Source organism: Rattus norvegicus, chromosome 14, assembly GCF_036323735.1.
Source record: "Rattus norvegicus strain BN/NHsdMcwi chromosome 14, GRCr8, whole genome shotgun sequence".
Taxonomy (NCBI): Eukaryota; Metazoa; Chordata; class Mammalia; order Rodentia; family Muridae; genus Rattus; species Rattus norvegicus.
The window spans coordinates 68,624,123-68,647,707 of NC_086032.1; the positions used below are offsets into that span (position 1 = coordinate 68,624,123).

Below are 23,585 nucleotides of genomic sequence, written 5' to 3' on the forward strand. Positions count from 1 at the left end.
GAAAACCTGACTCCAGATACCATTGACTCCTGATTAATAGCTGTTACACAAAGTAAAGAGAAAACACCATCCTGAACATGAAGTCAGTAAACCAATACCCAGAAGCTCTTCATGGGACAGAGTGGAATTTTATAATATATGCATTTGAACTTTAAATTCTATCCTAACAACAATTAAAAGAGAAATTGAATAATTAAAATATTAATTTAAAATTGTTTCACATATAAGCAAACACATTTAACACTTTTAAAGCTCTGTGGATATTATTTACCCCTTTTCCTCTCAGACTGAAGCTCTTCCTAGCCTCCACTATATCCTTTATACCTTGGAAATTGATTATTTTTTCAGATCCTAGAATAAAAATTTTACAGTGACCTAATGTATCAAATCTAGGACAAATACAGATTACTCACGAACTGACACTTGAAACATTGGTAAGACTGAATGAAAATTACAAATCATATCTGACATGAATCATAGTTAACTCAAGTGAACAAGGTGGCCAGGAAATAAAATTTAGGTCGACATGGGACCATGTCCAAATAACCTCAATGTTCTTAGTTCTTCGCAAACATCAATTTTGCCAGAATGAGTCCTGAATCCTTCAGACAGCTTGCTGCTCAGGAGATCTCTGTCCAACATAGCACAAAGTATTTGACTAAATTCTGTGACAAGATACTGTTTCCTGAAGAGGAAGAATAAAAGACAAAAAGGACTAGTTAAAAAAAAACAACAACACCTTTTCTGATAAACTAAGACACAAGACTTAAAGGACAGGAGGACTCTAAGACCTCAACCTTCATGACAATTTAATAATTTACTAGGATTACTGAAGCTCACAGTTTACGTTTGCACTGATTTTCTTGCCTCTAAGGGACTTAAACAGAAATCTTATCACGATAACTCACCTACCTTATGGACTTTTTTTCTACTGTTAATGAAGAATGGGATTCACCTAATGAAATATTTCTGGAAACTGTAATTTTATTTGAGAAATATATTTTTGGCAAGGTAGAACACATCCTGAAATAAATTAAGCAGTGCCAATATAATGACTATAAAATTGAAGCCTAGAGCCAGATATAAAAAGGGGTTTGCAACCCCACAGGAAGAACAACAATATCAACCAACCAGATCCTCCAGAGTTCGCAGGGACTAAACCACCAACCACAGAGTACACACGGTGGAACCCATGGCTCTATCAGCATTTGTAACAGAGAATGGCCTTGTTGGACATCAAGGGGAGGAGAGGGCCTTGGTCCTGTGAAGTCTTGATTCCTCTGTGGATGGGAGGGGGAGCACTCTCATAGAATGGGAGGAGGGTGGATGAGATAGGCCTGTTCCAGAGGGGAAACTGGGAAAGGGGATAAGATTTGAAATGTAAATACATAAAATATCCAAAAAAAATCTGAAAATAGTAAATAATTCAGTGAAGTGTGGAAAACAGGCTGAATCAAATCAAGAGATGAAGTGAAATAGGCTTACAGCCCTGGTCACAAATGTTAAGTAATGGTGATAAATGAAAGACATGGAAAATGGAAATTTAAGGTATTTGGTTGAAAAATTAGTTTCACCGAGACAGCATGAAATAGCTTTACTCATTTTTAAAGCAGCAAATTGAGTGTTTAAAAGGGGGCTAAGCTTATTTACCTGTGGCTTAGAATGACTCAAATCAACATATTGTATCTCTTTCATTTTAATGATGCAAATATGATTCTGTGGCTGATAAATACATACTGTACAATATATGCTTCTCAATCCAAGTGTTTAAACTCATCTGTGATAACTAATGTATATCACCATAATTATGTCAGGAAATGTTCAGGCTTTGGGTTGCATTAAAACGTTACAAAATCAATAAAGACAATAAAATCCTCTGCAATCCACACTGATCTATAAAAAAATTAAAATTAAATGAAGAAGATCTAGTTTTAAAAATTAAAAATTATAAAATTATAGTTTGTGTAGGATGACTATTTGTTTAAAAAATTAACTCTCAAGTTGGCCATGGTAGTAAATGCCTGTAGTATTAGCATTGAGGAGGCTTAAGCAGGAAGTGTTTGAGATTTAGACCAAGCTGGGCTAAATAACCAGATTCTGTTATAACAAAAGAAAAAAAATGGTCTAAAACTGCGCAGACAGAAAGAAAGAGAGCAAGCAAGCACAGGGAGACATTTTGCCATTGAATAATTTTTTCTTATACAAGAGACTTTTTTAGATATAAAACCGGAGGGTTTGTTACCTTATTAAATAGAAGATTCAGCTGGTGTATGCTGTCTGGTTGGTGATGCAGTGTCTGAGAGATCTCAGGGTTCAGGTTAATTGAGACTGCTGGTCCTCCTACAGGGTCACCCTCCTCCTCAGCTTCTTCCAGCTTTCCCCTAATTCAACCACAGGGGTCAGCAGCTTCTGTCCTTCGGTTGGGTGCACATATCTGCATCTGACTCTTTGAGCTGCTTGTTGGACCTTTTGGAGAGCAATCATGGCAGGACCCTTTTCTTTGACACTCAGTAATAGTGTGAGACCTTGGGCTAGATCCAACTTTGGGCCTGTTGCTGGACCTCCCTTCCCTCAGGCTCTTCTCCACTGTCGTCCTTGCAGTTCTTTCAGACAGGAACAATTATGCTTCAGAGTTTTGACTGGAGGCCCCAGGGAGTGCAGAGGTCTGGTGGAGTGGGTGGGAAGACATCCTTGTGGAGATGGAGGGAGGAGGTATGGGATGTGGAATAGTCAGAGGGTAGACTGGGAGAGGAATAAAATCTGGAGTGTAAAAAATGATTAAATAAAATTTGAAAAAAATTAGAAGATTCAGAAGGCAAACAGTTTTACATCCAAATCACAATCTTTAATACCAGTTCCTTAATTCACTTTCAAAATATTTTTATTAATTCTTTGAGAATGCCATATAGTGTATTTTTTATACCATGGTCATCTCAACTCCTTCATTAATCCCCTATATCCCCCTAACTCCCTGCCCATCCAATGCCACATTCTCCCTTTATGTTGTTGATATTATTGCTAATAATCTACTGAGTCAAGTGTGTGTGCTGTCTGTATACTCTTGGATGTGGGGCCCATAACCTGGAATGTGGGTAAACTACTAGAAACTATATATTGAAAAAAACAAGACAAAACAAACAAACAACAACAACAACAACAACAAAAACCCCTCCCTTTCACTCTTCCAGCAACTGTAGATTGCCAATAGCTCCCCAGTTGTTGAAAACAGTTAGCTATAAGGGTCAGACAACATGGCACTGACATGGATCTCCAAAGTGAGTCAGCACAAAGTAAATACTGATGTCATTCGCTACACAACACAAGCATCACATTTGGATGGTTCTTTATAAACACGACCTTAGGGTCAGAGGCCGGATCTTCATCCTTAGCTTCACCTTTACCAGCCAATGTGTACATCTTCTTATAAGCCTATGTGCCAACCCCACATGGCCTGTGCCTTGATCTCTGAGTATGTGCCTATGGATACCTGTGTGTGACCCATATGTGCTGGCACATGTAGGAATATGCCTGAATGTCTACCAGCATTATTTTACCCATTGGCCTTTGTGTGGATACAAAATATGTCTTATCTGAATGGGGTATCTTCTAATCCCTTTAACCTCCCAACTTCCCAAGACCATCCTCCTTCCATTCCTGGCAATGGAACAAGGACCTCACAGCGCCTCTACCCTCCATGGTATTATTTTGTTTGGTTTGATCTTGTATAAATCTTGTGCATGCTGTCATAACCACTGGGAATTCAAATGGGCAACTGCCTGGCTGTGTCCATAAATAAAGTATCTGTCTATTTCCTTTACTCGAAGCATTGCCAGGTCAAAGCGTTTAAGTGACAGGAGTTTTACTGGTGATTTTTTGAAGTAGAAGTCAGACAAAGAGGTGTACAAAGTGATTAAAAGACAGGAGAAAGTTCCCTGAGGCTGTAAGTCTAAACACACTGGTCACCTGCATGCACCTTGCTGTACGCTTCACTATGCATCTGTCAAGTCCACCTCTCTCAGGCTCTTAGCTACTAATCTCCTTGAGGGCTAGAAGAGCCCAACCTCAAAACGTCTTCTTATGAGACGTAATCTGCCCCTTTCTAAACATTTATTGATAAAAGAATAGCTTAAAATATGCATAGTTAGCCCGGCCCGCAGCAGCTCTCTGCTCCCAGACCCGGTGAGAGAGAGACCCAACCGCCTGGTCAGGTGGGCACTCCTGAGGCTGCAGACCTGAAGAGACCACCAACACTGCTCACCCCTGCCCACATCCCTGGCCCAAGAGGAAACTGTATAAGGCCTCTGGGCTCCCGTGGGGGAGGGCCCAGGAGCGGCAGGACACCTGCCTGAGACACCGCCGGAACCTGAAAGAAACAGACCGGATAAACAGTTCTCTGCACCCAAATCCCGTGGGAGGGAGAGCTAAACCTTCAGAGAGGCAGACAAGCCTGGGAAACCAGAAGAGACTGCTCCCTGCACACACATCTCGGACACCAGAGGAAAAAGCCAAAGACCATCTGGAACCCTGGTGCACTGAAGCTCCCGGAAGGGGCGGCACAGGTCTTCCCACTAAATCAGGGACTAGACAAGGCTGCCCACTCTCTCCCTACTTATTCAATATAGTTCATGAAGTTCTAGCCAGAGCAATCAGACAACAAAAGGAGATCAAAGGGATACAGATCGGAAAAGAAGAGGTCAAAATATCACTATTTGCAGATGACATGATAGTATATTTAAGTGATCCCAAAAGTTCCACCAGAGAACTACTAAAGCTGATAAACAACTTCAGCAAAGTGGCTGGGTATAAAATTAACTCAAATAAATCAGTTGCCTTCCTCTATACAAAGGAGAAACAAGCCGAGAAAGAAATTAGGGAAACGACACCCTTCATAATAGACCCAAATAATATAAAGTACCTCGGTGTGACTTTAACCAAGCAAGTAAAAGATCTGTACAATAAGAACTTCAAGACACTGAGGAAAGAAATTGAAGAAGACCTCAGAAGATGGAAAGATCTCCCATGCTCATGGATTGGCAGGATTAATATAGTAAAAATGGCCATTTTACCAAAAGCAATCTACAGATTCAATGCAATCCCCATCAAAATACCAATCCAATTCTTCAAAGAGTTAGACAGAACAATTTGCAAATTCATCTGGAATAACAAAAAACCCAGGATAGCTAAAGCTATCCTCAACAATAAAAGGACTTCAGGGGGAATCACTATCCCTGAACTCAAGCAGTATTACAGAGCAATAGTGATAAAAACTGCATGGTATTGGTACAGAGACAGACAGATAGACCAATGGAATAGAATTGAAGACCCAGAAATGAACCCACACACCTATGGTCACTTGATTTTTGACAAAGGAGCCAAAACCATCCAATGGAAAAAAGATAGCATTTTCAGCAAATGGTGCTGGTTCAACTGGAGGGCAACATGTAGAAGAATGCAGATAGATCCATGCTTATCACCCTGTACAAAGCTTAAGTCCAAGTGGATCAAGGACCTCCACATCAAACCAGACACACTCAAACTAATAGAAGAAAAACTAGGGAAACATCTGGAACACATGGGCACTGGAAAAAATTTCCTGAACAAAACACCAATGGCTTACGCTCTAAGATCAAGAATCGACAAATGGGATCTCATAAAACTGCAAAGCTTCTGTAAGGCAAAGGACACTGTGGTTAGGACAAAACGGCAACCAACAGATTGGGAAAAGATCTTTACTAATCCTACAACAGATAGAGGCCTTATATCCAAAATATACAAAGAACTCAAGAAGTTAGACCGCAGGGAAACAAATAACCCTATTAAAAAATGGGGTTCAGAGCTAAACAAAGAATTCACAGCTGAGGAATGCCGAATGGCTGAGAAACACCTAAAGAAATGTTCAACATCTTTAGTCATAAGGGAAATGCAAATCAAAACAACCCTGAGATTTCACCTCACACCAGTGCGATTGGCTAAGATCAAAAACTCAGGTGACAGCAGATGCTGGCGAGGATGTGGAGAAAGAGGAACACTCCTCCATTGTTGGTGGGATTGCAGACTGGTAAAACCATTCTGGAAATCAGTCTGGAGGTTCCTCAGAAAATTGGACATTGAACTGCCTGAGGATCCAGCTATACCTCTCTTGGGCATATACCCAAAAGATGCCTCAACATATAAAAGAGACACGTGCTCCACTATGTTCATTGCAGCCTTATTTATAATAGCCAGAAAATGGAAAGAACCCAGATGCCCTTCAACAGAGGAATGGATACAGAAAATGTGGTACATCTACACAATGGAATATTACTCAGCTATCAAAAACAACGAGTTTATGAAATTCGTAGGCAAGTGGTTGGAACTGGAAAATATCATCCTGAGTGAGCTAACCCAATCACAGAAAGACATACATGGTATGCACTCATTGATAAGTGGCTATTAGCCCAAATGCTTGAATTACCCTAGATCCCTAGAACAAACGAAACTCAAGACGGATGATCAAAATGTGAATGCTTCACTCCTTCTTTAAATGAGGAAAAAGAATACCCTTGGCTGGGAAGGGAGAGGCAAAGATTAAAACAGAGACTGAAGGAACACCCATTCAGAGCCTGCCCCACATGTGGCCCATACATATACAGCCACCCAATTAGACAAGATGGATGAAGCAAAGAAGTGCAGACCGACAGGAGCCGGATGTAGATCGCTCCTGAGAGACACAGCCAGAATACAGCAAATACAGAGGCGAATGCCAGCAGCAAACCACTGAACTGAGAATAGGTCCCCTATTGAAGGAATCAGAGAAGGAACTGGAAGAGCTTGAAGGGGCTCGAGACCCCAAAAGTACAACAATGTCAAGGAACCAGAGCTTCCAGGGACTAAGCCACTACCTAAAGACTATACATGGACTGACCCTGGACTCTGACCCCATAGGTATCAATGAATATCCTAGTAAGAGCACCAGTGGAAGGGGAAGCCCTGGGTCCTGCTAAGACTGAACCCCCAGTGAACTAGTCTATGGGGGGAGGGCGGCAATGGGGGGAGGGTTGGGAGGGGAACACCCATAAGGAAGGGGAGGGGGGAGGGGGATGTTTGCCCGGAAACCGGGAAAGGGAATAACACTTGAAATGTATATAAGAAATACTCAAGTTAATAAAAAAAAATATGCATAGTTAAAGGGTAATTCTTTCCTAAGTGTGTCTACCTTTGCATATAAAACTTGTGTGGAAAACTGTGAATTAATAGAATCCTTATTAACATCAACACTGGCTTTATGAATGAATATATTTTATATATCAACATAAACATAATGATAAATATGATCAAAATCAGATATCTAAAAGAAAAACAAGTCACTGTTGGAAAATTAAAGTTGAACTTCTGTTGTGCAAAGGAAAGTAAAGAAGATTAAGAGTGTTGATGCCAAAGTCTTGATGGCAAACACTGTATGTCATCCTGTAAAACCTGCATGAATCCCTTCACATCAGCTTATCTCAGAGAGAAGACAAGTCTTAACATTAGTAAACAGTAGCATAAACATGGTTATTTATTTGCTACCAGAGGTACTATACAGTATGCTGTGCTCCTTCCCATGTCACCATATTTATAAACTAAAAATATCATGATCTAAGGTGAGTGTCTGGCTGTGTTTAACCCTGTGACATACTGCAATCCAGAAGGGATGAGTGGGAATTATAGCAAGGGAAACATACATCTTAGAAACTGTACATTGAAAGACATCTGAGTTCAAATGGATATTTAGTTGAGCTATAAACAAACCATGGTAGATGAATGAAGGGCTCAAATATTTTGTAGAATAGGAAAAGCTGTAAAAGCAAATTGAATAGTCAGAAAGGAAAATATATAACAGATGAAAACCACAGAAAGAGCAATACACAATATATTTAGATATTTAAAGTAGACTATATTAAATTTTATTCATTGACCAATACAAATAATTTTTCTAGAGCAATAAAACTTTTAAAAATGTAACATTCCTCTAATGTCTTTGTTAATGCAATGTATAGGAGGAAAAACACTTGCTTATATTATTTTTATATTGTCTTTTCCTGGTATATTCTGTAATATATTTCATGAGTTTTCATTATGTGATTTGGATGTACATATTAGCCACTACTATTTATTACAAAGTTAAAATCATTATTTTTTTAACTTTATATTATTATTCTTTTTTATTGGATATTTCTTTATTTACACTTCAAATGTTATTCCCTTTCCTGGTTTCCTGTCCGTAAGCGCCTTATCCCCTTCCCCTCCCCTTCTTCTATAAGGGTATTCCCCTCCCCTATCCAACCCCCAATCAGTGTTTTTTGTGATGCTTTTGGTCTCCTACAATCCTCCTTCCCCCTCTTCTATAGGGTTCCCCTGTTTCCACATACTGTTTGGCTGTGGGTCTCTTTATCTGTTCCCATTGGTTGCTCTGTGACACCCCTCTGATGACAATTGGACTAGGCACTGCTCTATGACTACAGCAGCCTATCAGTAGGATTAGTTCTATCCTGGATCTCTGAGCTCTTCTGCCTCTGGTTCCTGACTTTCCAGGCAGTGTCAGGCACAGGCTTCCTCTTTGAATCAGTCGTGGATTGGCCAATCCAACAAATTCTGTTCCATCATTGCTCCAGCATGCCTTGCAGGCAGGGCAGATTGTTGTAGGTAGAAGGTTATGTGGCTGGGTTGATGTACCAGGTCCCATTGGTAGGAGCCTTACCTAATTATAGAAGGTGGCTAGTTCAGGCTTCATATTGCCCATTACAAGGAGCCTTTGCTAGGTAACTTTTACAGATTCCAGGGAATTTCCCACTGCACACACTTTCTAGTGATGTACAGTTTAACTCCTATTTACTCTTCCTAGGGGTATGTGTAAAGTCATTCAGCTTCTATTTTATAATTTCCATCTCCCCAAACTGATTTTAGTTCTACAGAAAAAAATTATATCCAATAGTCATGGGAAAGGTCCTCTGTAGTCATTCATGTTATAATCATTTTTTAGTTAATTTCTCCTTTTTTGGATATTTTTTATTTACATTTCAAATGTTATCCCGTTTCCTGGTTTCCCTTCCATGAACCCCCATCCCATCCCTCTTCCCCCTTCTTCTATGAGAGTGTTCCCCCACCCAACTACCCACCCCTTCCCACCTACCTGCCCTGACATTCTCCTGCACTGGAGGAGTCCAGCATTGGCAGGACTAAAGGCTTCTCCTTCCATTGGTGCACAACAAGGCCATCTTCTGCTATATATGTAGCTGGAGCTATGGGTCTGTCTATGTGTACTCTTTGGATGTTGGTTTAGTCCCTGGGAGCTCTGGTTGGTTGGTATTGTTGTGCTTACAGTGTCGCAAACCCCTCAGCTCCTTTAATCCTTTCTACAATTCCTCCAACAAGGAACCTGTTCTCAGGTCAGTGGTTTGCTGTTAGCATTTGCCTCTGTATTTGTCATGCTCTGGCAGAGCCTCTCAGGAGACAGCTATATCAGGATCCTGTCAGCATGTACTTATTGGCATCAACAATGTTGTCTGGGTTGGGAGGCTGTATATATATAGGCTGGATCTCCAGGTGGGGCAGGCTCTGAATGGCCATTCCTTCAGTCTCTGCTACAAACTTTGTTTCCATTACTTCTATGAATATTTTGTTCCGTCTTCTAAGAAGGACGGAAACATCTGCACTTTGGTGATCTTTCCTCTTGAGCTTCATGTGGTCTATGGATTGTACCTTGAGTAATCTGAACTTTTGGGCTAATATCGACTTATCAGTGAATGCATACCATGTATGTTTTTTTTGTGATCGAGTTACCTCACTCAGGATATTTTCTAATTCCATCCACTTACCTATGAATTTCATGAAGTGTTTGTTTTTGATAGCTGAGTAGTAGTCCATTTTGTAAATAAAGCACATTTTCTGTATCCATTCCTCTGTTGAAGGACATCTGGGTTCTTTCCAGCTTCTGGCTATTATAAATAAGACTGCTATGAACATAGTAGAGCATGTGTCCTTGTTATACATTGGAGCATCTTTTGGGTATATGCCCAGGAATGATATAGCTAGATCCTCAGGTAGTTCTATGTCCAATTGTCTGAGGAAACTGCAGACTGATTTCCAGAGTGGTTGTACCAGCTTGCAATCCCACCAACAATAGAGGAGTGTTCCTCTTTCTCCACATCCTCACCAGCATCTGTTGTCACCTGAGTTTTTTATCTCAGCCATTCTAACTGATGTGAGGTGGAATCTCAGGGCTGTTTTGATTTGCATTTCCCTGATGACTAAAGTAGTCGAGCATTTCTTTAGGTACTTCTCAGCCATTTGATATTCCTCAGTTGAGAATTCTTTGTTTAGTTCTGTACCCATTTTTTAATGAGTTAATTTGATTCTCTGGAGTATAACTTCTTGAGTTCTTTGTATATATTGGATATTCACCCTTTATTGGGGGTAGGATTGGTAAAGATCTTTCCCCAATCTGTTGGTTGACACTTTCTCCTATTGACAGTGTCCTTTGCCTTACAGAAGCTTTGCAATTTTATGAAGACGCATTTACGGATACTTAATCTTAGAGTATAAGCCATTGATGTTCTGTTCAGGAAATTTTCCCCAGTGCCCATGTGTTCGAGGCTCTTCCCCACTTTTTCTTTAGTTTGAGTGCATCTGGTTTTACATGGAGGTCTTTTATCTACTGGGATACCTTTGTACACAGCTATAAAAATGGATCTATTTGGACTCTTCTACAAGCTGACCTCTAGTTGATCCAGCAGCATTTGTTGAAAATGCTATCTTTTATTCCACTGGACAGTTTAGCTCCTTTGTCAAAGATCAAGTGACCAAAGGTGCGTGTGTTCATTTCTGGGTCTTCAATTCTATTCCCTTGATCCACCTCTCTGTCTCTGTACCAATACCATGCAGGGTTCTTTTTTTGTTTGTTTGTTTGTTTGTTTGTTTTTGTTTTTTTTATCACTATTGCTCTGTAATACTGCTTGAGGTTAGGGAAGGTGATTACCCCAGAAGTTCTTTGAAGTTGGGTAGTTTTCACTATCCTGGTGTTTTTGTTATTCCACATGAATTTGCAAATTGCTCATTCTAACTCTATAAAGAGTTGAGTTGGAATTTTGATAGCGATTGCATTGAATCTGTAGATTGATTTTGGCAAGATGGCAATTTTTATAGTATTAATCCTCCAATCCAGTAGCATAGAAGATTCTTCCATCTTCTGAGATCTTTAATTTCTTTCCTCAGAGACTTGAAGTTCTTGTCATACAAATCTTTCACTTGCTTGGTTAGAGTCACACCAAAGTATTTTTATTTTCATTAAATTCTAAAAAGTCTTTAATTTCTTTCTTTATTTCTTCCTTGACCAAGTTATCATTGAGTAGAGAGTTGTAAAACTTTCATGTTTATGTGGGCTTTCTGTTGTTTTTGTTGTTATTAAAGGCCAGCATTAGTTCATGATTATCTGATAGAATGCATGGGATTATTTCAATCTTCTTGTATCTGTTGAAGACTGTTTTGTGACCAATTATATGATCAATTTTGGAGAAGTTACCATGGCATGCTGAGAAGAAGGAATATTCTTTTATTTTAGGATGAAATGTTCTATAAATATCTGTTAAATCCATTTGGTTCATAAATTCTGTTAGTTTCTCTGTTTAGTTTCTATTTCCATGATCTGTCCATTGATGAGAGTGGGGTGTTGAAGTCTCCCACTATTGTTGTGTGAGGTGCAATGTGTGCTTTGAGCTTTAGTAAGGTTTCTTTAATGAATATGGGTGCCCTTGCATTTGGAGCATAGATACACAGGATTGAGAGTTCATCATGGTGGACTTTTCCTTTGATGAACATGAAGTGTCCTTCCATATCTTTTGTGACAACTTTTGGTTAAAATTTGATTTTATTTGATATTAGGAAGGCTACTCCAGCTTGTTTCTTGGGATCATTCTCTTGAAAAATTGTTTTCCTGCTTAATACTCTTGGGTAGTGTCTCTCTTTTTCCACTGAGGTGTGTTTCCTGTATACAGCAAAATGCTGGGTCTTCTTTCCATATCTAGTCTTTTTAGTCTATGTCTTTTTATTGGGGAATTGAGTCCATTGATGCTAAGAGATATTAAGGAATAATCAATATTGTTTGCTGTTATTTTTGTTGTTAAAGTGGAATTATATTTTTGTGGCTCTCTTCTTTTGGTTTTGTTACAAGAAGATTACTTTCTTGCTTTTTGTAGGGTGTAATTTCCCTTCTTGTGTTGGAGTTTTCCATCTATTATCCTCTGTAGGGCTGGATTTGTAGAAAGATATTGTGTAAATTTGGTTTTGTCATGGAGTATCTTGATTTCTCCATCCACGTTAATTGAGAGTTTTGCTGGATATAGTAGCCTGGGCTGGCCTTTGTGTTCTCTTAGGGTCTGTAAAACATGTGTCCAGAATCTTCTGGCTTTCATAGTCTCTGGTGAGAAGTCTGGTGTAATTTTCATAGGTCTGCCTTTATATGATACTTGACCTTTTCCCCTTACAGCCTTTAATATTTTTTTTAATTTGGTGTTTGACTATTATTTGACTGGAGGAATGTTTTTCTGGTCCAATCTATTTGGAGTCCTACAGGCTTCTTTATGTTTATGGGCATCTCTTTCTTTAGGTTAGGAAATTTTCTTCTTTAATTTTGTTGAAGATACTTCCTGGCCCTTATTTTAGAATTATTTGCTCTCTTCTATATCTATTATTTTTAGGTTTGATCTTTTCATTGTGTTCTGGATTTCCTGGATGTTTTGGGTTAGGAGCTTTTTGCGTTTTACTGTCTTTTTGATGATTGTGTCAATGTTTCTGTGGTATCTTCTGACCCTGAGATTCTCCCTTCTATTTCTCGTATTCTGTTTGTGATGCTTGGGTCTATGACTCCTGATCTCTTTCCTAGGGTTTCTATCTCCAGGGCTGTCTCCCTTTGTGATTTCTTTATCGTTTCTATTTTCATTTTTGGATTATGGATGGTTTTGTTACTTTCTTTCACCTGTTTGCTTGTGTTTTCCTGTAATTCTTTAACGGATTTTTGTGTTTCCTTGTTAAGGGCTTCTACTTGTTTATTTGCGTTTTTCTGTATTTCTTTAAGGGGGTTATTTATGTTCTTCTTAAAGTCTTGTATCATTCTCATGAGATGTACTTTTAAATCCAAGTCTTGCTTTTCTTTTTTTTTTTTTTTTTTTTTGGTTCTTTTTTTCGGAGCTGGGGACTGAACCCAGGGCCTTGCGCTTCCTAGGTAAGCGCTCTACCACTGAGCTAAATCCCCAGCCCCCCCAAGTCTTGCTTTTCCAGTCTATTGGTATATCTAGTATTTGCTTCGGTGGGAGAATTGGGCTCTGATGTTACCAATTAGTCTTGGTTTCTGTTGCTTAGATTCCTATGCTTGCCTTTTGCCATCTGGTTATCTCTGGTGTTAGCTGATTTTGCTGTCTGTGACAGTGGCTTTACCATCATGTAAACCATTTTCGTCATCACTCCTGGAGACCGTCTTTCTCCACACTGGATCTGGGTCCATAGAGCTGTGTCCTAGAGTTAGCTTAGGGCACAGGAGGAAATCCAATGGTCCTGCCCCTGACTGCACCTAGGTTCCTGTGCCCAGACGTTCCTCTTGGACCAAGACTGTGAGCAGAAGTGGTAGTCTCCCCTGTGTTCTCAGGATTGTCTGCCCTATGAGAGTCCAGCTCTTTCCCCATGGTATCTTGGTACAGAGAGCTCTGTGACTGTACCAGCTCTGGGCACATAGGGAAACCTGAAGCTTTAGTTAATTTCTTATGAAAAAGTTACAAAATATTAACTAAGATGCCTATAAATGTCTTCATTTTAAATATCAGACTATAATAAAATTGCTGTCTTGATTTTCTTATTTTACTATAGTTTTATGAGTTAAAGTCTTACCTTTACATTTTTGATAATTTAGTATTCTTTTTCTATAATATGACTCCGTGTATTTGTGGAGATATTTGAAAGCTATTTTGATTATGGAAAGGCCACTCAAGAACTTATTTTTTCTGAATCATTTCTCAGAAATATATAGTGAATTTTTCTTTTTACATTTATCTTAATTTTATTTACTTAATCATTTAGTCTCTCTCTCCCTCTCTCTCCTTCTCTCTCCCTCTCTCTCTCTCTCCCTCTCTCTCTCTCTCTCTCTCTCTCTCTCTCTCTCTCTCTCTCTCTGTGTGTGTGTGTGTGTGTCTGTGTGTGTGTGTGTGTGTGTGTGTGTGTGCATGTGTGGACACATGCTAGTAGGGACCATGACACATGTGGATGTCAGAGAGAAATTTGCATGGGTCACATTTAGGGCTAAGAATTCTCTATAACATGACCAGTGTAGCAAGAGATTACCATCTATTGCATAAAGAAGCTTCTCTGATGAGTGTTAACTTATAGATGTGTGTAGGAATAAGTCCATTTAACATAGAAACAATATTAGGTTCTCTCTTAGAATGAACCACTTGTTTAGCCACAGGTTCTTGATTCTTATAATAGTGGCAGTTATGAGTTTAAGTTTTGAAATATATAATGATGCCTTAAATTTAATCAGAAAGTGGTTGTTGACTCCCATGGTATTAGTGCCACTATTGTATTATCGGGCATGTCCTCTGAGGTTGAACACTAATGTTGCTTGAAGGGTGTAGTCCTCAGTAAGATCTGTGATTCCCTTTTTCCTCCAGTAGCATACATAGCATCTTCCAGCACTCTGTAAGCTAGTGAATAGGGATAAACCATCTTGGTGAGTATAAGCTTGATACTTTATGACTCAAGTGTGTGCTGTCATGAACAATAAGGTATCACTGTCAAACTCTAGAAGGTATTGCAGCAACAATGGTAATGAAGAGCCTTGGTTATAGCATAGCATTTGAGAATAAAGGGAACCTCATTTTCCAACAATATCCAAAGAGACAACCTTTCCTGGCATTGGGCTTTGCACTTGTCCTGTGGAAAATAGTTAAGGTATTATTGCATTGTTCTGTCATAAATCCAATTAAACTCTTTCTATATACGTGTATGTCTATCAGAATCTTCTACAGTAGTAGCTTTCCATATATATTTTCCTAATGTCTTTATTATTAGTTACCTCTTTCTATACCTTTCCATATTCCTGCATCTACCTGCCCTTTCATTAAACCCTTTTTGACATGGTTCTCAAAGTGGTATATTTTGGCTAAGAACTTTACATTTGGAGTTTTGCAATTAAGAATGGTCCTCCGATAATGTAATGTACTGAGTAATGACATCTTGGTTGCAATACTTGGTGACTTTTACATGTACCACATCTCTCAGTGCAAACTATACAAGCAACAGTTTTACTCAAGTTTTATGCTTCATCTGAAAAATGAGTTCACATTAATCAATCACAAGAATTCACAGGGACCACATCAATTTAACATATGTTAAAACTTTAATGATCATCATTAGTTTATTTTTTTTACAAAGCTAAGCCACTGTAGGTCTCCTCCTAGTAGGATAACTCAAGATTTGCCACCAGATTCGTACAACAAAAGGGTCGTGATGTGTTCCACAGCTCTGTAGTCCTTTTGATTGTTACTTAACATACTGTCCAGCTATCACTGCAATTCTATCTAAAACACACACATGCACATGCACATGCACATATGCAATGGAGAACAACAGTATTTATGATACATGTGAAGACACATGAGAACCACTTTCAGGAATCAGTTCTCCCCTTCTACCGTGTAGGTCCTGACAATCCAACTCAGATCATCAGCCTTGAAAAGAAGTGCTTTTATGCAGGGAGCAATACAACTGGACCTGAAATCACGTAAATCTTAATTCTGTTTTAGTTTGACCCAAGCATCTGGTAATGGTTTAATCATGTAAATTTATTGAAGATATAGTCTGCGATATCACTGATTGTTTATATTTGTGAATATATATACTACATAAGGAGATTCTGGACTATTCCAAAAAGGATGCCAACAACTGTTATGCAAAAATATTTATATTTGTAACTGCTACCACTACCAAATACAAAATTGAATTAAAAGTAAAGTAAAATAAAAATCTTTCTTTTATCCACACGATTGTAGGTATTCACATGAAGTAATATTTGGAATTGTTTGTCTATAGACATTTTAAAGATAAATGTAACTTAAACATTTTTTCTAGGTATACATCAGGATTCTTTTTAAACTTTTACTCCATTTGGATATACCTAAGCATCATGTACTCTTATGTTAAAAATGTTAATTTCACCAAAGTATTTAAAAACAAACTCCTATAATGGAGCTACATTAGGTGAAATCTGCTCAAGGGTTGAATGTTTCACGCTCCCTGAAACCACTAAGTTTTTAGCATTTATTCTTATATTAACTCAAATTAAGTTATTGGTTAATTCCGTTCCTTGTTTGGTTTTGAACATCATTAAAACAGCTTCTCTGACACACCAAACATGAAGACACACACCATTTATACTCTGAATCACTCCCTGCTCTTCCCATCTGCTCAATGTACCACTATTTATGTCAAGTAAATGTGGAAAAATTGATTTGAGTTATAAAAGATCAGCTTATTGGTTCTTAACATTAATAATGTGGATTTATTAGCTAGAGTTACAAACCCTGCAGGGTAGCTACGGTACAAGACTGTCACCACAATTCCACTGTTAAAGTGGTTTGATATGTGCCATTCTGTATAAGCCAATAAGAGCCAAATTAAAAAAAAATGTTTACCAAGAGCATCTATTGAAAAAAGAAGCGGAATCTTGTTGCTTTTTAATCTTCAGTTTTAGAGAACTAAGACTTCTCCCCACTTTGCAGAAAAGGCCATTTATCTGGAAGATAACACATACGATTAAGCTCAGTTGCACTCTGATCATGTGTCCTGTGGCCGAATTAAAGATGCAAGATTACATTTTAATCATTTGAAACGTTTTTAGATTCACAGAATACCGCTGGAAAGAGATTATGTTGAATTCTAGGAAAAGCCTAGATTATTCTCTTCCTGGTACTTAAAGAAAAGCCATGAGAATCAGATTTCAATTTGGGTTCTATAAATCAAAACATGCAAACCTCATGTAGCCTTGCTCTCAAAGATGCTTCTTGGAAGAGTCTTTATGTTTACATTTGTACAGACTGCTGTGGTTTCCCTATCTGGTGTTAGTGTTCAGTTTGGCATTTTCTAGAAGTAAATGCTTAAAGTGGTGACCTGAAAGAGGAATTTCAGTTCAGGCTGTTTCCTAAGTGTTTAGAGAAGATATATTTGCAATCTAAGTCAGAGAAATATAGAGAAAATGCAAGGAGAGAAATATCTGTTTATATAATAGCGATAAAGTCAGGACATAGAAACCTGACAAGATCTCATCAACCCAATCCTCCACTACCACCACCAATTTTGCTCAAGCCAAATTCCATTTCCTTATCCATAAACTTATAATTTATCTTTGAAAAAAATCTTTTAGAATCCTAGAGTAACTTCCACCAAATTCAAATAGATTTTCTAAGAGACATTTTAAAATAAATAATGCATTGAACATTGCAAATAGTCCATACATAAATAAAATGAATCTCTGCTTAAAGTCAAGACTGTGTATAACATTAAAATGTCAGATCTATTTTATAAGGACATTAATGAGGCATTGTACATACATGCTGATTATATCTAGAGAATGAATCTATATATCTAATGCAAGTATCAATATTGGGCTAACTTCTGTCAGGAACAATGAAAACTTTCTCAGGATCTCAAAATAGTAATGACACCAACATTTTGTGTTGTAAAACACACTGATAAGAACTTAAGCCCCAAATATCACTCATGTTCTCACATTTCCTGAATTTAGCACCAGGCTGAAGATTTATAATAAATTGATATCCAACTCACTCTTCAACTCAGCCTTACACTTCTAGCATACCTGCCTTTCTGGACTGTAGGCCCTTGACAATGTAGATGTTTGAGTGTCCTCTAAAGTTATTGGTCAAAATTTCATTTTGTCTAAATAATTTATATTTTTGATAATCTTGATTATTTTAAGCTTATTAAATATTGTAAGGCCAACACGAAATATGATGGTTTTGATGCAATATAGTTGTGCTTTCCTCAGTATTCATTCTTAACAAATTATACAAAACTTTATTTCAAGAAGCTTTAATCATGTCTACAAATTTTCATATTCTTTTAAATATAAGAGCGCAAGTTATGAAACTAAAACAGTATCAAGTTTTCATTATATAAGCTAAGAGATGCAAAGCCCTATTTTTGTCTGTATCTAATTTATCATTAATGTTCTATAAGTATTGGTTATGTATTTATTTTTACTTTTGTAAACTTCATTTCATTAATAAGTGTTTATGCCTGAGCCAACTGCAGACTCAACATCCTTATTTTTTACACAGCTTTGAATCATTTTTTTTAATCCAGTATCATCTTTCTTGCACTTTAAGCTTGAATTTAATGAATTGAATCCTAGAATAATAACTGATGAAGGTAAGTGGTACAGTTTTGGGGGCTATGCACCTCCAATATATATTAGTTAGAATTTGCCCTTGAAAGTTTGGCACGGATTAACATTTTCCTTTACAACTTAGAGAAATGAAATTCTTTCCACTGTCGCATTCGGTTTTGATGATAAAAAGTCAGAAACCATTCCAAGTCTTTTTTTAAAAATTTATTTATTTAATATATAACTAAGTAGTTTGTTGCTTGTATCTGGTGTGTGTGTGTGTGTGTGTGTGTGTGTGTGTGTGTGTGTGTGTGTGTGTGTTGCTTTTTGTTTTTATGTTCCAAAGTGTCACTAGGGAATTATCTAATAGGAGATAGGAGTGTTCCAATTTTTCAGCTCAGTTCATGAACATTGTCATTCAGAAGCATCACAGTGTGAGAGAGCTGGGAAAGTTGTGTCTGCTATGCCGCTTCTATTCCTATTTACTTCTGAGTGTCTTTCTATTCAAGCTTTACGATAATAATAGCATTTTTTTCTTTTTTCTTTTCTTTTATTGGATATTTTCTTTATTTACATTAAAATGTTATCCCCTGTCCCTCTTTCCACTCCAGAAACTCCCCATCCCATCTCCACTCCCTGCCTCCATGAGGGTAGTCCGACACCCACCCATCCACTCCCTCTCAACTCCCCACCCTGGCATTCCCCTACACTGGGGCCTCCAGTCTTCACAGGACCAAGGGCCACTCCTCCCATTGATGCCTGACAAGGCCCATCCTCTGCTACATATGCAGATGGATCCATTGGCCCCTCCTTGTATACTCTTTGTTTGGTGGTTTAGTCCCTGAAAGCTCTGGAGTGCGTGATTTGTTGATGTTGTTCTTCCTATGGGGTTGCAACCCCTTTAGTTACTTCAGCCCTTTCTCTAACTCATCCATTGGGGACCCAGTCCTCAACCAACGGTTGGATGAGAGTACCTGCCTCTGTATTTGTTAGGCTCTGGCAGAGCCTCTTAGGAGACAGCTATATCAGGCTCCTGTCAGCATGCATCTTTTGGCATTCCCAATAGTGACTGGGTTTGGTGACTGCATGTGGGATGGATCCCTATGTGTGGAAGCATCTGGATGGCCTTACCTTCAGTCTCTGCTCCACACTTTGTCTCTATGAGTATTTTGTTCCCCCTTCTAAGAAGGACTGAAGCATCCACACTTTTGTCTTCCTTTTCTTGAACTTCATGTGGTCTGTAAATTGTATCTTAGGTATTCCAAGCTTTGGGGCTAATACCCACTTATCAGTGAGTACATATCATGTGTGTTCTTTTGTGAGTATTACCTCACTCAGGATGATATTTTCTAGTTCCATCATTTGCCGAAGAATCTCATGTAGTCCTCTTTTTTTTTTCATCTTTATTAACTTGAGTATTTCTTATTTACATTTCTTATTTACATTCCCCTTCCCGGTTTCCGGGCCAACATCCCCCTAAACCTTCCCCTCCCCATCCTCCCCCCCATTACCATCTTCCCCCCAACAATCACATTCACTGGGGATTCAGTCTTGGCAGGACCAAGGGCTTCCCCTTCTACTGGTGCTCTTACTAGGCTATTCATTGCTACCTATGAGGTTGGAGCCCAAGATCAGTCTTTGGGTAGTGAAGTCCTCGTTTTTAATAGCTGAGTAAATTGTATAAATGTACCACACTTTCTGTACCCATTCCTATGTTGAAGGACATTTGGGCTCTTTCCAGCTTCTGGCTATTATAAATAAGGCTGCTATGAACAGCCTTGTTATATGTTGGAGCATCACTTGGATATATACCCAGGAGTGGTATAGCTGGGTCCTCAGGTAGTTCAATGTCCAATTTTCTGAGCAACCTCCAGACTGATTTGCAGAGTGGTTGTACCAGTTTGCAATCCTACAAAAATGGAGGAGTGTTCCCCTTCTCCACATCCTCGCCAGCATCTGCTGTCAGTTGAGTTTTTGACATTAGCCATTCTGGTTGGAGTGAGGTAGAATCTAAGGGTTGTTTTGATTTTGATTTGCATTTCCCTGACGACTAAGGATGTTGAACATTTCTTTAGGTGTTTCACGACTATTTGATATTTCTTTTTTTTTTTTTTTTATTAACTTGAGTATTTCTTATATACATTTCGAGTGTTATTCCCTTTCCCGGTTTCCGGGCCAACATCCCCCTAATCCCTCCCCCTCCCCTTCTTTATGGGTGTTCCCCTCCCCATCCTCCCCCCATTGCCGCCCTCCCCCCAACAATCTAGTTCACTGGGGGTTCAGTCTTAGCAGGACCCAGGGCTTCCCCTTCCACTGGTGCTCTTACTAGGATATTCATTGCTACCTATGAGGTTGATATTTCTTAGTTGATAATTCTTTGTTTAGCTCTGTACCCATTTTTTAATAGAGTCATTTGATTCTCTAGAGTATAAATTCTTGAGGTCTTTGTATATATTGTATATTAGCCCTATATCGGGGGTAGGATTGGTAAAGATCTGTTGGTTGACACTTTCTCCTATTGATAGTGTCCTTTGCCTTACAAAAGCTTTGCAATTTTATGAAGACTCATTTGTGGATGCTTAATCTTAGTGTATAATTCATTGGTGTTCTGTTCAGGAAAATTTCCCCTGGCCATGTGTTCAAGGCTCTTCCCCACTTTATCTTCTATTAATTTCAGTTTACCTGGTTTTATGTGGAGGTTCTTGATCCACTTGGACTTGAGCCTTGTACAAGGAAATAAGAATGAATCTACTTGCATTGTTCTACATACTGACCTCCAGTTGAACCAACACTATTTGTTGAAAATGTTATCTTTTTTCCACTGAATGGTTTTAGCTCCTTTGTCAAAGATCAAGTGACCATAAGTATGTGGGATCATTTCTGGGTCTTCAATTCTATTCCATTGGTCTACCTGCCTATCTCTGTACCAATACCATACAGTTTTTATCACTGTTGCTCTGTAATACAGCTTGAAGTCACGGGTGGTAATTCTTTTATTGTTGAGAATAGCTTTTGCCATCCTGAGTATTTTTTTTTTATTTCAAGTGAATTTACACATTGCTCTTTCTAAGTCTATGAAGTATTGAATTGGAATTTTGATGGGGATTGCATTGAATTTGTAGTTGCTTATAGCAAGATGGCCATTTTTACTAAATTAATTCTGCCAATATATGAGCATAAAAATGTACTTCAACCTATAAGATGAGACTTGGAATGAATTCATCTGGACTTGTAAATCATTAATATTTGTGTCATATTGTACAAATTACTTCACAAGTTGCTGAATTTATGTGTGCTTCAGTAACCAAATTATAAGATAGAAGTAAGAATAGTTCTGAACTCATAAAGAAGGTATTAGCATGAATGCAAAAATATCTTGACTATATATCTGACACAAGTTTTTCAGAGTTTAAAAATGTAAGATGCCTTAATATTTTTGTAGGATGATCATATTCTTATACATTACAAAATTATAATTAGATAAAATGTCTCTCAGAAAGACAGCAAATGTAGAAAAATATACAAGTAATTTACTTTTCAGTTATTTATCTGTAAATATTAGAATGTCAATATAGCAATGAACTTATTATCTATGTCCACAAATCCAATGCAATTCCTTCTCCTTTGAACAGGACATTGTGAGAAAAAGACATTTGTTCACATGTATATATATATATATGTACATATATATATTCATATGTATATATGCATATACATACTCCCTCATACATTACCCCACAGACACAGACATACACATTCGATACATACACAGAGACACTCACATACATATGCAAATGGGCAAAGCATGTAATAATTCTATATTAGTTCCAAAATGTGAATTTCAACTTAATCTCTTCTCTATTTTGAAATTCATTTCTCAGAAAAATCCTTATTTAGGGCAAGTATAATGTCACCATCATTTTGTGATAAATAGAACATTCAAATCAGAAATTGCTGGTGCTCCAGTTTATAAACTGGCATTATAAATAAGATGGCAGCATTCCTGCATTCACAGCTAACTGTGAATGTGAAAATTTACAATATTTTAAACTTGATTGCAAAAAAAGTGACTAACTGATTAAGGAAAGAAAAGGGGAACTGGAACATCAGCATTAAATTTGTATCTGCTTCAACAAGTCACTGATGACTGTGATATGATAATGTCCACGACAGCTGTTTATTCACAGTTTTCTCCATCTCATATTCTTTAATACATTTCCGTGATCCATGTTGTTGAATTTTAAGTAGCAATAATGGATAAGAAATATGAAATGTTAGGTTTCTTATGTCAAAATGTCTATCACTTTTTAACTGTCAGGAATATTTACTTTCTTACAGAATAAGAGTGTAGAGAGCACATGTTTTACTCATTAAAAAATACACTTATTTCTTTTTCTCAATGAAGAATTTAAAATTTTAGTTGTATAACTTCCAGAAAAAAAATATTTGACAGGCTTCTTCTGTTAATAATGATTAATTTCTCTAACTCTACCACTGGGGTCCTTGTGCTCAGAGAAAGGATTGAAGAAGCTGAAGGTGTTTGTAAACTCATAGAAAGAACAATATCAACCAACCAGATCCCCCAGAGCTCCCAGGGACTAAACCACCAATGAAAGAGTACACATGGAGGGACCCATGGCTCCAGCCGCACATGTGCAGAAAATGGCATCTAATATTTACAGATAGAAGCCCATGGTCCTGAGAAGGCTCATTTCCCAAGTGTAGGGGAATGCCAGGGTATTGAGGTGTTAGTGAGTGGGTAGGAGGGGGAATATCCCATAGAAGCAGAGGGAGGGGCGATGGGAGAGGGGAGAAGTAGGAAAGGGGATAACATTCGGAATGTAAATATATAAAACAGCCAATAAAAATAATGATTAATCTAAAATGGCATCGCCCTTAAAAATTAAAAATCCCAAAGTATTAAGAAAGTATGATTTTAGTGCAATATTCTGGTAAAAACAGTCACCACTGGCATGCATAATGTCCTGAGAAAGGCCTTTAAGCAGCCGCTGAAGGAGACAGTCCAAATTCACTGACAGTTTGCCACTCCATTCTGGAATCATGCCTAGCTCTTGCAAAGCAATTCACAGGAGGCCATTCTTTCTACTGTAATCTTCCTACTTACTGATGATTCCTTTATTTTAAAGCTTGTCTGGAGAACCAGATAGCCACTACATGC

The 23,585-nt window shown here is 38.1% G+C and overlaps 1 long non-coding RNA gene across 2 annotated transcripts in view; it reads right to left on the minus strand.

The window, feature by feature from the left end:
• Window positions 1-417: 417 nt before the first annotated feature.
• Window positions 418-23,585, minus strand: part of LOC108352762 (uncharacterized) — a 127,925-nt gene continuing 104,757 nt past the window's right edge. For both annotated transcript variants that reach the window (XR_010057528.1, XR_005493283.2), the window contains 2 exons: window positions 2,243-2,760; window positions 418-685 (listed from right to left, as the gene is read on the minus strand). This is a non-coding gene — a long non-coding RNA (uncharacterized LOC108352762). The remainder of the gene's footprint in view (window positions 686-2,242; window positions 2,761-23,585) is intronic.